Genomic DNA, 13538 nt, shown 5'->3' with positions numbered 1-13538 from the left:
CTTTTGCATCCGAGATTGTCGGACCACAGTGTTCTAGTGCAAGAACAATAAGCAAGTAAGCATAAGCATCTCATCTTTTAAACCTCGCGTCCAAGTTCCAACATAGCAACCATCAATTGGTAACTGCTTCTCAAAGGAGCAATAGGCATAGTTAACCTTTTTAGCAACATCTCCACCAATCATCAACCCATAACCTAACCCAGATTTCTAGCCAGCTCTCTAGTAGCCATCGTCTTTCCTATTCCAAGAGGGCATGGAAGAGCACGTTCCGAAATGGAGCTTGATGGGATCATCTTTCTCTGTTTTAGGGCTTTATGTATGGGGAGTGTCCAGTTAAATCGTTTCCACTAACAATATGTTCCATTTCGATTTTGATTCAAGTATCAGCCATATCAGCATATCTTTGGCAACTTGCAGACACAAGTGCATGTTGAGTCACAGAAGATACTCTCGTCTCTGAGGTAGTTAATAGTTCTGCAACTCTAGCCTTTGAGCAATGGTAGTAGTGGCAAAACCCCAAAACCCATTATGAAACCCATTCGGGCTAGCCATTACCAGCGTTGAATGCTCCACAGTCATTTCTGTTGCTCATTACTAATGGAAGATTTCTTGTCATGAATCACAAAAGCTGGTCCATGAGAAACCCATGAATACAATAGTATGAACATAACCCTACTACCGGTCTTACTGAACTATTTCATAATAGCTTGTTGTTGCTTTGCAACTTGCTCCTTAGACCCACTAGCTTGTTTTCTCAAAACACCCATACTTGCTCTAGTATTCTTTAGCTTGTGGAAAAGAGCACTCAAATGGTGTCCAAATCACAAATAAGAACGCACAAAAAAAATCAATAAACAAATAAAAAAAGGTCTTCAAAATCCCATATCATGCTTTCTCAACAAGCTTAAAGGAAACCGGTGGAGAACCCAAAGAATGGGGTTATAATTGAGGCAAGGAAGTAAACAGATGAACCTAGATGTATGCATATTCAAACACAAAACCATATAAACAATAGACAAAACTGAATATCCATACATAAATTAGAAGGCAACATTTAATAAAATGATAATAAAACAAAAATGAAGAACGATATGATAAATGAAGATGAAAAGGGAATTCAAACTATCCATTAATGGAAAGCTCCCCTCTGCTTCTCTTCTCTTACAGCTATCCTTCTCCCTTGCTCTCCTTCTTCTCTGCCCAAAACCAAAAAGCACCAGAAGAAGGATATCCTCCGTCCTCTCTGATGTATCCTCTTTATATCTTTTGTTTCTCTCTTCCTCATTTTCTGCTGGTTTTTTTTCATCTCCTCCTTTTTCAACAAACCTCACCAACCCAAAAAAAAAAAAAAAAAATGCTCTCTCTGCTTGTTTTTCCCTCCCAACAGAGAACCCCGCTGAATTTCCTCTATGACCCTAAAAAAATCAACTAAAAAAAAATGAGAATCTCCTTTGCTCATGGTTTCTCAAAACCTCCCACCCAGAAAACCTCATGCAAGAAAACTACCCCATAGCTTCCTAAAAAAGTCTCTCATCTCCTCTTTTCTCTCTAAAACCCACCAACTATTCTGCTACTCTCTCTCAAACCACTCTCTCCTAAAGTGCACCTAAATGGAATGAACTAAATATGCATTTAAATGAATTATCCTAAAGTGCACCTAGGGTCACAATTAAGATCTATAAAAATCCCTCAACAATGAGTCTCTAAAGGTGGTTCAAAAATAGTATTAATTGAGTGATAATGGACCAGCATGGGATGACTACAAGACTAAGAGATGAAAGAAAACACAAGGAATAACATGTGCTACTAAGACAAAATGGAGAGTCTACACTCACTTTGTTATGGATTGTATGGAACTAGAGGAAAGTTAGGATTTTTTAAGATACTTGGAAGGCGCCTGTTTCTTTTTTAGCCTATTGTATTGATGTTTTAAAACCATTTCTATTAAGTGGAATTCAACATAATTATCTTTCAGTATTTACACCCTAGAGGTGGGCTTACGTGGTGAGATCCCTAGTTAAGTTTCAAGAGTTATTATACTTGTAGTTTGGTTCATTTTGTATAGTTCTCCTTGTAAAGCAAAGGTTTCTTTGGGTTTTTAAATCAAGCTTGTATCTCAGGAGGAGGATTTCTCATCATTCTAATGTTTTTATTCACTTTAATTAATTCATCTTTTGTTTCTAATAAAAAACATAGGGACGACAATGAGACAAATTTTTTTAGGTACTTCTCCTATCTCGCCCATAACAGATATATTGAACAATGCGATATATGAAAGAACAGGGAATACGAAGAAAACTTATCTAAGAAGACTTTCCTCACAGACTTCTCCTGCCCCCGAGAATCCTGAAAAATCCACTTATATGCTTATTAACGGTGGGACAAGACACCGAGATCAGATGAAAAGACGACAAAATCAAAGTAACATCCCATGGAAAAACACAGTTCAAAGGAAATCAAATACTTCTAAAAAACAATCAAATAAATGACAAATAAAAAGCCACATGTAAAACCCACAACCAAACACAGAAATAAAAATATTCTAAATAAATTCTATAATGCATACATAAAGTCAAAAAATAATACCCAAACATAACAAACATAACGAGCGATGTGATATGGGAGAATTCGAATGAAACTTACCAAAAAAGTATTTCTTCATACACTTTACCTGCTCCCAAATAGCCTGAAAAAATGAAGTTATACGATTATAAATTGTGGGCTAAGAAACCGAAATTAAATGAAAAGACGAGAAAAGGAAAATAACATTCCATGGAAAAATGCTACCAAAAGGAAATCAAGTTCTTCTCACCCAAAATCAAAGAAATCACAAACAAAAAACAAAACACAAATGCGCACAAAAAATAACACAAATCAACAAATAATACCAACACATAACAGAGATAATGAAAATTGCGATATAGCAGACAAAAGGGAATACGAAGTAAACTTAGATAAGAAGTACTTCCTCATAAACTTCTCTTGCTTCCGAGAAACCTGAAAAATCCAGTGATATGCTTAGAAATGCTTGCCAAAGAAGCCGAGATCAGATGAAAACACCAGAAATGGAAATTACACTATTCTAACCCACAAAGAAAGAAATGAGAAAGAAAAATGAAACGTAAAGCGCACAAACCAAAACATAATGAACATATTCGAAATGAATTCAATAATGCATAGATCAAGTCAACAAATCATACCAAACATAACAGATATATTGAACAATGCGGTATATGAAAGAACAGGGAATACGAAGAAAACTTATCTAAGAAGACTTTCCTCACACACTTCTCCTGCTCCCGAGAATCCTGAAAAATCCACTTATATGCTTATTAATGGTGGGACAAGACACCGAGATCAGATGAAAAGACGAGAAAATCAAAATAACATCCCATGGAAAAACACAATTCAAAGGAAATCAAATACTTGTCACAAACAATCAAATAAATGACAAATAAAAAGTCACACATAAAACCCACAACCAAACACAGAAATCAAAATATTCTAAATAAATTCTATAACGCTTACATAAAGTCAAAAAATAATACCCAAACATAACAGACATAACGAACGATGTGATATGGGAGAATTCGAATGAAACTTACCAAAAAAGTACTTCTTCATACACTTCACCTGCTCCCGAATAACCTGAAAAAATGAAGTTATACGGTTATAAATTGTGGGCAAAGAAACCGACATTAAATGAAAAGACGAGAAAAGGAAAATAACATTCTATGGAAAAATGCTACGAAAAGGACAAAATCAAAGAAATCACAAACAAAAAACAAAACACAAATGCGCACAAAAAATAACACAAATCAACAAATAATACCAACACATAACAGAGATAATGAAAATTGCGAAATAGCAGACAAAAAGGAATATGAAGTAAACTTAGATAAGAAGTACTTCCTCATAAACTGCTCTTGCTTCCGAGAAACCTGAAAAATCCAGTGATATGCTTAGAAATGCTTGCCAAAGAAGCGGAGATCAGATGAAAACACCAGAAATGGAAATTACACTATTCTAACCCACAAAGAAAGAAATGAGAAAAAAAAATGAAACGTAAAGCGCACAAACCAAAACATAATGAACATATTCGAAATGAATTCAATAATGCATAGATCAAGTCAACAAATCATACCCAAACATAACAGATATATTGAACAATGCGGTATATGAAAGAACAGGGAATACGAAGAAAACTTATCTAAGAAGACTTTCCTCACACACTTCTCCTGCTCCCGAGAATCCTGAAAAATCCACTTATATGCTTATTAATGGTGGGACAAGACACCGAGATCAGATGAAAAGACGAGAAAATCAAAATAACATCCCATGGAAAAACACAATTCAAAGGAAATCAAATACTTGTCACAAACAATCAAATAAATGACAAATAAAAAGCCACACATAAAACCCACAACCAAACACAGAAATCAAAATATTCTAAATAAATTCTATAACGCTTACATAAAGTCAAAAAATAATACCCAAACATAACAGACATAACGAACGATGTGATATGGGAGAATTCGAATGAAACTTACCAAAAAAGTACTTCTTCATACACTTCACCTGCTCCCGAATAACCTGAAAAAATGAAGTTATACGGTTATAAATTGTGGGCAAAGAAACCGACATTAAATGAAAAGACGAGAAAAGGAAAATAACATTCCATGGAAAAATGCTACGAAAAGGACATCAAGTCCTTCTCACCCAAAATCAAAGAAATCACAAACAAAAAACAAAACACAAATGCGCACAAAAAATAACACAAATCAACAAATAATACCAACACATAACAGAGATAATGAAAATTGCGATATAGCAGACAAAAGGGAATACGAAGTAAACTTAGATAAGAAGTACTTCCTCATAAACTTCTCTTGCTTCCGAGAAACCTGAAAAATCCAGTGATATGCTTAGAAATGCTTGCCAAAGAAGCCGAGATCAGATGAAAACACCAGAAATGGAAATTACACTATTCTAACCCACAAAGAAAGAAATGAGAAAAAAAAATGAAACGTAAAGCGCACAAACCAAAACATAATGAACATATTCGAAATGAATTCAATAATGCATAGATCAAGTCAACAAATCATACCCAAACATAACAGATATATTGAACAATGCGGTATATGAAAGAACAGGGAATACGAAGAAAACTTATCTAAGAAGACTTTCCTCACACACTTCTCCTGCTCCCGAGAATCCTGAAAAATCCACTTATATGCTTATTAATGGTGGGACAAGACACCGAGATCAGATGAAAAGACGAGAAAATCAAAATAACATCCCATGGAAAAACACATTCAAAGAAATCAAATACTTGTCACAAACAATCAAATAAATGACAAATAAAAAGCCACACATAAAACCCACAACCAAACATTGAAATCAAAATATTCTAAATAAATTCTATAACGCTTGCATAAAGTCAAAAAATAATACCCAAACATAACAGACATAACGAACGATGCGATATGGGAGAATTCGAATGAAACTTACCAAAAAAATACTTCTTCATACACTTCACCTGCTCCCGAATAACCTGAAAAAATGAAGTTATACGGTTATAAATTGTGGGCAAAGAAACCGACATTAAATGAAAAGACGAGAAAAGGAAAATAACATTCCATGGAAAAATGCTACGAAAAGGACATCAAGTCCTTCTCACCCAAAATCAAAGAAATCACAAACAAAAAACAAAACACAAATGCGCACAAAAAATAACACAAATCAACAAATAATACCAGCACATAATAGAGATAATGAAAATTGCGAAATAGCAGACAAAAGGGAATACGAAGTAAACTTAGATAAGAAGTACTTCCTCATAAACTTCTCTTGCTTCCGAGAAACCTGAAAAATCCAGTGATATGCTTAGAAATGCTTGCCAAAGAAGCCGAGATCACATGAAAAGACCAGAAATGGAAATTACACTATTCTCACCCACAAAGAAAGAAATGAGAAATAAAAAATGAAACGTAAAGCACACAAACCAAAACATAATGAACATATTCGAAATGAATTCAATAATGCATAGATCATGTCAACAAATCATTCCAAACATAACAGATATATTGAACAATGCTATATATGAAAGAACAGGGAATACGAAGAAAACTTATCTAAGAAGACTTTCCTCACACACTTCTCCTGCTCCCGAGAATCCTGAAAAATCCACTTATATGCTTATTAATGGTGGGACAAGACACCGAGATCAGATGAAAAGACGAGAAAATCAAAATAACATCCCATGGAAAAACACAGTTCAAAGAAATCAAATACTTCTCACAAACAATCAAATAAATGACAAATAAAAAGCCACACATAAAACCCACATCCAAACACAGAAATCAAAATATTCTAAATAAATTCTATAACGCATGCATAAAGTCAAAAAATAATACCCAAACATAACACACATAACGAGCGATGTGATATGGGAGAATTCGAATGAAACTTACCAAAAAAGTATTTCTTCATACACTTCACCTGCTCCAGAATAACCTGAAAAAATGAAGTTATACGGTTATAAATTGTGGGCTAAGAAACCGAGATTAAATGAAAAGACGAGAAAAGGAAAATAACATTCCACGGAAAAATGCTACCAAAAGGAAATCAGTTCTTCTCACCCAAAATCAAAGAAATCACAAACAAAAAACAAAACACAAATGCGCACAAAAAATAACACAAATCAACAAATAATACCAACACATAACAGAGATAATGAAAATTGCGAAATAGCAGACAAAAAGGAATATGAAGTAAACTTAGATAAGAAGTACTTCCTCATAAACTGCTCTTGCTTCCGAGAAACCTGAAAAATCCAGTGATATGCTTAGAAATGCTTGCCAAAGAAGCCGAGATCACATGAAAAGACCAGAAATGGAAATTACACTATTCTCACCCACAAAGAAAGAAATGAGAAATAAAAAATGAAACGTAAAGCGCACAAACCAAAACATAATGAACATATTCGAAATGAATTCAATAATGCATAGATCAAGTCAACAAATCATACCCAAACATAACAGATATATTGAACAATGCGATATATGAAAGAACAGGGAATACGAAGAAAACTTATCTAAGAAGACTTTCCTCACACACTTCTCCTGCTCCCGAGAATCCTGAAAAATCCACTTATATGCTTATTAATGGTGGGACAAGACACCGAGATCAGATGAAAAGACGAGAAAATCAAAATAACATCCCATGGAAAAACACAGTTCAAAGAAAGTCAAATACTTCTCACAAACAATCAAATAAATGACAAATAAAAAGCCACACATAAAACCCACAACCAAAGACAGAAATCAAAATATTCTAAATAAATTCTATAACGCAGACATAAAGTCAAAAAATAATACCCAAACATAACACACATAACGAGCGATGTGATATGGGAGAATTCGAATGAAACTTACCAAAAAAGTATTTCTTCATACACTTCACCTGCTCCAGAATAACCTGAAAAAATGAAGTTATACGGTTATAAATTGTGGGCTAAGAAACCGAGATTAAATGAAAAGACGAGAAAAGGAAAATAACATTCCACGGAAAAATGCTACCAAAAGGAAATCCAGTTCTTCTCACCCAAAATCAAAGAAATCACAAACAAAAAACAAAACACAAATGCGCACAAAAAATAACACAAATCAGCAAATAATACCAACACATAACAGAGATAATGGAAATTGCGATATAGCAGACAAAAAGGAATACGAAGTAAACTTAGATAAGAAGTACTTCCTCATAAACTTCTCTTGCTTCCGAGAAACCTGAAAAATCCAGTGATATGCTTAGAAATGCTTGCCAAAGAAGCCGAGATCACATGAAAAGACCAGAAATGGAAATTACACTATTCTCACCCACAAAGAAAGAAATGAGAAATAAAAAATGAAACATAAAGCACACAAACCAAAACATAATGAACATATTCGAACAGAATTAAATATTGCATAGATCATGTCAACAAATCATACCAAAACATAACAGATATATTGAACAATGCCATATATGAAAGAACAGGGAATACGAAGAAAACTTATCTAAGAAGACTTTCCTCACACACTTCTCCTGCTCCCGAGAATCCTGAAAAATCCACTTATATGCTTATTAATGGTGGGACAAGACACCGAGATCAGATGAAAAGACGAGAAAATCAAAATAACATCCCATGGAAAAACACAGTTCAAAGCAAATCAAATACTTCTCACAAACAATCAAATAAATGACAAATAAAAAGCCACACATAAAACCCACATCCAAACACAGAAATCAAAATATTCTAAATAAATTCTATAACGCATGCATAAAGTCAAAAAATAATACCCAAACATAACACACATAACGAGCGATGTGATATGGGAGAATTCGAATGAAACTTACCAAAAAAGTATTTCTTCATACACTTCACCTGCTCCAGAATAACCTGAAAAAATGAAGTTATACGGTTATAAATTGTGGGCTAAGAAACCGAGATTAAATGAAAAGACGAGAAAAGGAAAATAACATTCCACGGAAAAATGCTACCAAAAGGAAATCCAGTTCTTCTCACCCAAAATCAAAGAAATCACAAACAAAAAACAAAACACGAATGCGCACAAAAAATAACACAAATCAGCAAATAATACCAACACATAACAGAGATAATGAAAATTGCGATATAGCAGACAAAAGGGAATACGAAGTAAACTTAGATAAGAAGTACTTCCTCATAAACTTCTCTTGCTTCCGAGAAACCTGAAAAATCCAGTGATATGCTTAGAAATGCTTGCCAAAGAAGCCGAGATCACATGAAAAGACCAGAAATGGAAATTACACTATTCTCACCCACAAAGAAAGAAATGAGAAATAAAAAATGAAACGTAAAGCGCACAAACCAAAACATAATGAACATATTCGAACTGAATTCAATAATGCATAGATCATGTCAACAAATCATACCAAAACATAACAGATATATTGAACAATGCGATATATGAAAGAACAGGGAATACGAAGAAAACTTATCTAAGAAGACTTTCCTCACACACTTCTCCTGCTCCCGAGAATCCTGAAAAATCCACTTATATGCTTATTAATGGTGGGACAAGACACCGAGATCAGATGAAAAGACGAGAAAATCAAAATAACATCCCATGGAAAAACACACTTCAAAGCAAATCAAATACTTCTGACAAACAATCAAATAAATGACAAATAAAAAGCCACACATAAAACCCACATCCAAACACAGAAATCAAAATATTCTAAATAAATTCTATAACGCATGCATAAAGTCAAAAAATAATACCCAAACATAACACACATAACGAGCGATGTGATATGGGAGAATTCGAATGAAACTTACCAAAAAAGTATTTCTTCATACACTTCACCTGCTCCAGAATAACCTGAAAAAATGAAGTTATACGGTTATAAATTGTGGGCTAAGAAACCGAGATTAAATGAAAAGACGAGAAAAGGAAAATAACATTCCACGGAAAAATGCTACCAAAAGGAAATCAGTTCTTCTCACCCAAAATCAAAGAAATCACAAACAAAAAACAAAACACAAATGCGCACAAAAAATAACACAAATCAACAAATAATACCAACACATAACAGAGATAATGAAAATTGCGATATAGCAGACAAAAGGAATACGAAGTAAACTTAGATAAGAAGTACTTCCTCATAAACTTCTCTTGCTTCCGAGAAACCTGAAAAATCCAGTGATATGCTTAGAAATGCTTGCCAAAGAAGCCGAGATCACATGAAAAGACCAGAAATGGAAATTACACTATTCTCACCCACAAAGAAAGAAATGAGAAATAAAAAATGAAACGTAAAGCGCACAAACCAAAACATAATGAACATATTCGAACTGAATTCAATAATGCATAGATCATGTCAACAAATCATACCAAACATAACAGATATATTGAACAATGCGATATATGAAAGAACAGGGAATACGAAGAAAACTTATCTAAGAAGACTTTCCTCACACACTTCTCCTGCTCCCGAGAATCCTGAAAAATCCACTTATATGCTTATTAATGGTGGGACAAGACACCGAGATCAGATGAAAAGACGAGAAAATCAAAATAACATCCCATGGAAAAACACAGTTCAAAGCAAATCAAATACTTCTCACAAACAATCAAATAAATGACAAATAAAAAGCCACACATAAAACCCACATCCAAACACAGAAATCAAAATATTCTAAATAAATTCTATAACGCATGCATAAAGTCAAAAAATAATACCCAAACATAACACACATAACGAGCGATGTGATATGGGAGAATTCGAATGAAACTTACCAAAAAAGTATTTCTTCATACACTTCACCTGCTCCAGAATAACCTGAAAAAATGAAGTTATACGGTTATAAATTGTGGGCTAAGAAACCGAGATTAAATGAAAAGACGAGAAAAGGAAAATAACATTCCACGGAAAAATGCTACCAAAAGGAAATCCAGTTCTTCTCACCCAAAATCAAAGAAATCACAAACAAAAAACAAAACACAAATGCGCACAAAAAATAACACAAATCAGCAAATAATACCAACACATAATAGAGATCATGAAAATTGCCATAAATGGAAATTACACTATTCTCACCCACAAAGAAAGAAATGAGAAATAAAAAATGAAACGTAAAGCGCACAAACCAAAACATAATGAACATATTCGAACTGAATTCAATAATGCATAGATCATGTCAACAAATCATACCAAACATAACAGATATATTGAACAATGCGATATATGAAAGAACAGGGAATACGAAGAAAACTTATCTAAGAAGACTTTCCTCACGCACTTCTCCTGCTCCCGAGAATCCTGAAAAATCCACTTATATGCTTATTAATGGTGGGACAAGACACCGAGATCAGATGAAAAGACGAGAAAATCAAAATAACATCCCATGGAACAACACAGTTCAAATGAAATCAAATACTTCTCACAAACAATCAAATAAATGACAAATAAAAAGCCACAGATAAAACCCACATCCAAACACAGAAATCAAAATATTCTAAATAAATTCTATGACGCATGCATAAAGTCAAAAAATAATACCCAAACATAACACACATAACGAGCGATGTGATATGGGAGAATTCGAATGAAACTTACCAAAAAAGTATTTCTTCATACACTTCACCTGCTCCAGAATAACCTGAAAAAATGAAGTTATACGGTTATAAATTGTGGGCTAAGAAACCGAGATTAAATGAAAAGACGAGAAAAGGAAAATAACATTCCACGGAAAAATGCTACCAAAAGGAAATCCAGTTCTTCTCACCCAAAATCAAAGAAATCACAAACAAAAAACAAAACACAAATGCGCACAAAAAATAACACAAATCAGCAAATAATACCAACACATAACAGAGATAATGGAAATTGCGATATAGCAGAAAAAAGGGAATACGAAGTAAACTTAGATAAGAAGTACTTCCTCGTAAACTTCTCTTGCTTCCGAGAAACCTGAAAAATCCAGTGATATGCTTAGAAATGCTTGCAAAAGAAGCCGAGATCACATGAAAAGACCAGAAATGGAAATTACACTATTCTCACCCACAAAGAAAGAAATGAGAAATAAAAAATGAAACATAAAGGACACAAACCAAAACATAATGAACATATTCGAATAGAATTAAATATTGCATAGATCATGTCAACAAATCAAACCAAAACATAACAGATATATTGAACAATGCCATATATGAAAGAACAGGGAATACGAAGAAAACTTATCTAAGAAGACTTTCCTCACGCACTTCTCCTGCTCCTGAGAATCCTGAAAAATCCACTTATATGCTTATTAATAGTGGGACAAGACACCGAGATCAGTTGAAAAGACGAGAAAATCAAAATAACATCCCATGGAACAACACAGTTCAAATGAAATCAAATACTTATCACAAAGAATCAAATAAATGACAAATAAAAAGCCACAGATAAAACCCACATTCAAACACAGAAATCAAAATATTCTAAATAAATTATATGACGCATGCATAAAGTCAAAAAATAATACCCAAACATAACACACATAACGAGCGATGTGATATGGGAGAATTCGAATGAAACTTACCAAAAAAGTATTTCTTCATACACTTCACGTGCTCCAGAATAACCTGAAAAAATGAAGTTATACGGTTATAAATTGTGGGCTAAGAAACCGAGATTAAATGAAAAGACGAGAAAAGGAAAATAACATTCCACGGAAAAATGCTACCAAAAGGAAATCCAGTTCTTCTCACCCAAAATCAAAGAAATCACAAACAAAAAAAAAACACAAATGCGCACAAAAAATAACACAAATCAACAAATAATACCAACACATAACAGAGATAATGGAAATTGCGATATAGCAGACAAAAAGGAATACGAAGTAAACTTAGATAAGAAGTACTTCCTCGTAAACTTCTCTTGCTTCCGAGAAACCTGAAAAATCCAGTGATATGCTTAGAAATGCTTGCAAACGAAGCCGAGATCACATGAAAAGACCAGAAATGGAAATTACACTATTCTCACCCACAAAGAAAGAAATGAGAAATAAAAAATGAAACGTAAAGCGCACAAACCAAAACATAATGAACATATTCGAACTGAATTCAATAATGCATAGATCATGTCAACAAATCATACCAAAACATAACAGATATATTGAACAATGCGATATATGAAAGAACAGGGAATACGAAGAAAACTTATCTAAGAAGACTTTCCTCACACACTTCTCCTGCTCCCGAGAATCCTGAAAAATCCACTTATATGCTTATTAATGGTGGGACAAGACACGAGATCAGATGAAAATACGAGAAAATCAAAATAACATCCCATGGAAAAACACAGTTCAAAGAAATCAAATACTTCTCACAAACAATCAAATAAATGACAAATAAAAAGCCACACATAAAACCCACATCCAAACAAAGAAAAAAAATATTCTAAATAAATTCCATAACGCATGCATAAAGTCAAAAAATAATACCCAAACATAACACACATAACGAGCGATGTGATATGGGAGAATTCGAATGAAACTTACCAAAAAAGTATTTCTTCATACACTTCACCTGCTCCAGAATAACCTGAAAAAATGAAGTTATACGGTTATAAATTGTGGGCTAAGAAACCGAGATTAAATGAAAAGACGAGAAAAGGAAAATAACATTCCATGGAAAAATGCTACCAAAAGGAAATCAGTTCTTCTCACCCAAAATCAAAGAAATCACAAACAAAAAACAAAACACAAATGCGCACAAAAAATAACACAAATCAACAAATAATACCAACACATAACAGAGATAATGAAAATTGCGATATAGCAGACAAAAGGGAATACGAAGTAAACTTAGATAAGAAGTACTTCCTCATAAACTTCTCTGCTTCCGAGAAACCTGAAAAATCCAGTGATATGCTTAGAAATGCTTGCCAAAGAAGCCGAGATCACATGAAAAGGGCAGAAATGGAAATTACACTATTCTCACCCACAAAGAAAGAAATGAGAAATAAAA

General features: G+C 33.5%; 3 long non-coding RNA genes across 3 annotated transcripts; all 3 read right to left on the bottom strand.

The window, feature by feature from the left end:
* Positions 1–3189: 3189 nt before the first annotated feature.
* Positions 3190–5749, bottom strand: LOC117924480. The gene is made up of 4 exons (XR_004652800.1): positions 5512–5749; positions 4551–5216; positions 3606–4253; positions 3190–3308 (listed from the first exon to the last, which is right to left on the bottom strand). It is a non-coding gene; the product is annotated as an uncharacterized LOC117924480 (long non-coding RNA).
* An 898-nt stretch (positions 5750–6647) lies between these two features.
* On the bottom strand, positions 6648–9345 carry LOC117924481. The gene is made up of 3 exons (XR_004652801.1): positions 8401–9345; positions 7437–8103; positions 6648–7139 (listed from the first exon to the last, which is right to left on the bottom strand). It is a non-coding gene; the product is annotated as an uncharacterized LOC117924481 (long non-coding RNA).
* Positions 9346–10763: 1418 nt separating this feature from the next.
* Positions 10764–12290, bottom strand: LOC117924482. Its single transcript, XR_004652802.1, has 3 exons — positions 12110–12290; positions 11146–11812; positions 10764–10848 (listed from the first exon to the last, which is right to left on the bottom strand). It is a non-coding gene; the product is annotated as an uncharacterized LOC117924482 (long non-coding RNA).
* Between the last annotated feature and the right edge of the window lie 1248 nt (positions 12291–13538).

The sequence above is a fragment of the Vitis riparia genome, chromosome 11, assembly GCF_004353265.1.
Source record: "Vitis riparia cultivar Riparia Gloire de Montpellier isolate 1030 chromosome 11, EGFV_Vit.rip_1.0, whole genome shotgun sequence".
Classification (NCBI taxonomy): Eukaryota; Viridiplantae; Streptophyta; class Magnoliopsida; order Vitales; family Vitaceae; genus Vitis; species Vitis riparia.
Note: the sequence above shows the minus strand (reverse complement) of the source record. Positions and strands in the feature narration are given on the sequence as shown.